Raw genomic sequence first — 5,106 nt, 5'->3', positions numbered from 1 at the left:
ACTATAAACAGAGTCTCCTCAGTATCAGTCACTTCCAGGAGTTTGACAGTATTCGGGTGGTTTAATATTCTCATGCTTTTAACCTCTCAAAACGGTTCCTGGATGCTGGAGAAGCTCTGATTTGTCTTGTTAATGGCCATGATGGCTACCACTCCCCTGGTCAGAACATGCCTGGCCAACTCCACTTTGGCGAAGTGGCCTTCACAATTGTGTGAAGGATCTCATAAATCTCAATATGAACCACCATTTTTGTTGAGATGGCCATGAGGTTCACATCCCTAACTATACTTACTACTACTGCTGCTGCTGCTAAGTCGCTTCCGTCGTGTCCGACTCTGTGCGACCCCATCGACAGAAGCCCACCAGGCTCCCCTGTCCCTGGGATTCTCCAGGCAAGAACACTGGAGTGGGTTTCCATTTCCTTCTCCAGTGCATGAAAGTGAAAAGTGAAAGGGAAGTTGCTCAGTCGTGTCCGACTCTTAGCGACCCCATGGACTGCAGCCTTCCAGGCTCCTCCATCCATGGGATTTTCCAGGCAAGAGTACTGGAGTGGGGTGCCATTACTAAGCTATACTAATTACCTAACTACACCATCTACACCACTAACTATACTAACTACCACTAAGCCCTCACTAAGAATGCTAGCTGTTCTAACAATACTGCATATGCTAACAGTGCTACACAACTATTCTAATGCTAAGAACTATACTAACAGTGCTAACACCAACTATGCTAATAAAGTATTAACTATACGAACTTATGCTAAGTTTACCAACAATACTAACAGTGCTAACACTAACTATACTATCTATGCTAACAAACTATTAACTATACCAAATATGCTAACTATATCAATGATACTCTCTCTACTAATACTAGCTACACTAACTAAAAAAATAAAAATAAAAAAAGAATAAGATAAAGAGGAAAAAAAAAAAAAACAAAGAAAAATGGGAAAAAAAAAACAAAAAAAAATATGAGGAGAAACTAAAAAGAAAAAAGTAAGACATAAATTTTTAAAAAATGAGGAAAAGACAAAGGAAAAAGAGAAAAATGAAAAAGAGAGAAAAAGGAAAAAAAGTCAACAAAATGGCAAAACATGGAAAAAAGCTCGCTAACTGTAGGTCCAGCCATCAGGTCACCAAAATCAGATTCCTGGGCTCTGTGGACAATGCACCCAGCTGGGGTCTTATAAAGGGTTTTTTGTGAGTTTCATCACAGTGATGCCCTGTCAGGTCAGAGCAAAAAATGGACCAAACGTGGCTGCCCTCAATCTTTCCCAGCATTAGGGTCTTTTCAAATGAGTCAGCTCTTTGTGTCAGGTGGCCAAAGTATTGGAGTTTCAGCTTCAACATCAGTCCTTCCAATGAACACCCAGGACTGATCGCCTTTAGGATGGACTGGCTAGATCTCCTTGCAGTCCAAGGGTCTCTGAAGAGTTTTCTCCAACAACACAGTTCAAATGCATCAATTCTTTGGCACTCAGCTTTCTTTAAGTCCAACTCTCACATCCATACATGACTACTGGAAAAGCCATAGCCTTGACTAGACGGACCTTTGTTGGCAAAGTGATGTCTCTGCTTTTTAATATGCTGCCTAGGCTGGTCATAACTTTGCTTCCAAGGAGTAAGCTTCTTTTAATTTCATGGCTGCAGTCACCATCTGCAGTGATTTTGGAGCCCCCCCAAAATAAAGTCAGCCACTGTTTCTACTGTTTCCCCATCTATTTGCCATGAAGTGATGGGACCAGATGCCATGATCTTCGTTTTCTGAATGTGAAACTTTTAAGCCAGCTTTTTCAGTGTCCTCTTTCACTTTCATCAAGAGACCCTTTAGTTCTTCACATTCTGCCATAAGGGTGGTGTCATCTGCATATCTGAGGTTATTGATATTTCTCCCGGCAATCTTGATTCCAGCTTGTGCTTCTTCCAGCCCAGCATGTCTCATGATGTACTCTGCATAGAAGTTAAATAAGCAGGGTGACAATATACAGCCTTGAAGTACTCCTTTTCCTGTTTGGAACCAGTCTGTTTCATGTCCAGTTCTAACTGTTGCTTCCTGACCTGCATACAGGTTTCTCAAGCAGCAGGTCAGGTGGTCTGGTATCCCCATCTCTTGAAGAATTTTCCACAGTTTATTGTGATCCACACAGTCAAAGGTTTTGGCATAGTCAATAAAGCAGAAATAGATGTTTTTCTGGAACTCTCTTGCTTTTTTGATGATCCAGCGGATGTTGGCAATTTGATCTCTGGTTCCTCTGCCTTTTCTAAAACCAGCTTGAACATCTGGAAATTCACGGTTCACGTATTGCTGAAGCCTGGCTTGGAGAATTTTGAGCATTACTTGACTAGCATGTGAGATGAGTTCAATTGTGCAGTGGTTTGAGCATTCTTTGGCCTTGTCTTTGGGATTGGAATGAAGACTGAGCACATTAGTCATGAGTATACAGTTAAGAAGCATCCTGGTATGTTACTTCTGGGTTACATGCATGGAAAATTGCCTTCTGAAGGATGTAAGCAAAAATGTGTTCCATACTTAGTCTTGAGCTCATAAGAAAGGCAGCACTGGGGTCTGAATAGGATTTGGAGAGGTAGAGAACATGAAGAAGTAATGATGTAAAAGCCAAGAGACAGGAAAAGCAAAAGCAAGTTTGCGGAAGATGAATATAGTGTTTTGGCCGAAGCAGAGCTTCCTTAAAAGATTAATAGTGTTGGGGATTTACCTGGTGGTCCAGTGGTTAATGGAGAAGGCAATGGCACCCCACTCCAGTACTCTTGCCTGGAAAATCCCATGGACCTAGGAGCCTGGTAGGCTGCAGTCCATGGGGTCGCTAAGAGTCGGACGCGACTGAGCGACTTCACTTTCATTTTCACTTTCATGCATTGGAGAAGGAAATGGCAACCCACTCCAGTATTCTTGCCTGGAGAATCCCAGGACGGGGGGCCTGGTGGGCTGCCGTCTATGGGGTCGCACAGAGTCGGACACGACTGAAGCGACTTAGCAGCAGTAGCAGCAGCAGCCAGTGGTTAAGACTCTGAGCTTCCAATGCAAAGGGCTTGTGTTCCATCCCTGGTCAGGGAACTGAGATCCCACATTCTGTGTGTCCTTGCCAAAAGCCAAAAACATCCACACAAACAACAATAATGAAAAAGATTAACAGGGATGTATTTGGGTAGAATTAGAACAGGAAAAAATTCAAGAAGTGAGGAGGCAAAAGAGAAGTTTGTTGTGCTTATCAGTCCATGGGGTCTCGAAGAGTCAGACACGACTGAGCGACTTCACTTTCACTTTCACTTTCATGCATTGGAGAAGGAAATGGCAACCCACTCCAGTATTCTTGCCTGGAGAATCCCAGGGACGGGGGAGCCTGGTGGGCTGCCGTCTATGGGGTCCCACGGAGTCAGACATGACTGAATCGACTTAGCAGCAGCAGGCATGAGTGGTGAGGGTCAGAACAAAAGGAGCCTTGGAGGGAAGGAAAAAGGGAGTGCAGATGAAAGCCTTCATAGAGAAATCAGCAGGGCTTGGACACAGTACATGACAGGGGAGCAAATGGAAGAAGACAGAATAACAGCAGTATTTTCACTTAAGTTGGTGTGGCATGTACGATGGCATTAAGAAGAGCGAAAGAAATATTTAGAAGGGCAATGATAGGTTTGACTTTTTATGTTGACTATGAATTAATAGAGAACCATTTTCAGTAAAATGTCCGGGGCATTTAGAAAACTTAGATTGCTCTGGTCCACAGATGGAATTGGAAGGCATATGAATGGAGGACAGAACTGAAAGAGGTCTTTATTATCCAGAGATTTAAAGTGGAAAGATCATTTAAATAACTTTGTAAAGAACAAGGCTACATACCTGTAAATAGTGGAAAAACTTAAAAGGAAAAAAGTAATTACAGTTATTTGTATCCTTTTTTTAAATTTTTTTATTATTAATTAATTTTATTTTATTTTTAAACTTTACAATATTGTATTAGTTTTGCAAATATCAAAATGAATCCACCACAGGTATACCCGCGTTCCCTATCCTGAACCCTCCTCCCTCCCCTAACCTCCCTTTGGGTCGCCCCAGTGCACCAGCCCCAAGCATCTGGTACCGTGCATCGAACCTGGACTGGCGACTCGTTTCATACATGATATTATACATGTTTCAGTGCTATTCTCCCAAATCTCCCCACCCTCTCCCTCTCCCACAGAGTCCATAAGACTGATCTATACATCAGTGTCTCTTTTGCTGTCACGTACACAGGGCTATCGTTACCATCTTTCTAGATTCCATATATATGCGTTAGTATACTGTATTGGTGTTTTTCTTCCTGGCTTACTTCACTCTGTATAATAGGTTCCAGTTTCATCCATCTCATTAGAACTGATTCAAATGTATTCTTTTTAATGGCTGAGTAATACTCCATTGTGTATATGTACCACAGCTTTCCTATCCTTTCATCTGCTGATGGGCATCTAGGTTGCTTCCATGTCCTGGCTATTATAAACAGTGCTGCGATGAACATTGGGGTACACGTGTCTTTTTCCCTTCTGGTTTCCTCAGTGTGTATGCCCAGCAGTGTGATTGCTGGATCAAAAGGCAGTTCTATTTCCAGTTTTTTAAGGAATCTCCACACTGTTCTCCATAGTGGCTGCACTAGTTTGCATTCCCACCAACAGTGTAAGAGAGTTCCCTTTCTCCACACCCTCTCCAGCATTTATTGCTTGTAGACTTTTCGATCAGCAGCCATTCTGACTGGTGTGAAATGGTACCTCATAGTGGTTTTGATTTGCATCTCTCTGATAATGAGTGATGTTGAGCATCTTTTCATGTGTTTGTTAGCCCTCTGTATGTCTTCTTTGGAGAAATGTCTATTTAGTTCTTTGGCCCATTTTTTGATTGGGTCATTTATTTTTCCGGAGTTGAGCTGTAGGAGTTGCTTGTATATTTTTGAGATTAGTTGTTTGTCCGTTGCTTCATTTGCTATTATTTTCTCCCATTCTGTAGGCTGCCTTTTCACCTTGCTAATAGTTTCCTTTGTTGTGCAGAAGCTTTTAAGGTTAATTAGGTCCCATTTGTTTATTTTGCTTTTATTTCCAATATTCTGGGAGGTGG

This window comes from Bos mutus, chromosome 14 (genome assembly GCF_027580195.1).
Source record: "Bos mutus isolate GX-2022 chromosome 14, NWIPB_WYAK_1.1, whole genome shotgun sequence".
NCBI classification, from domain to species: Eukaryota; Metazoa; Chordata; class Mammalia; order Artiodactyla; family Bovidae; genus Bos; species Bos mutus.
This window is presented reverse-complemented; position numbering follows the sequence as displayed.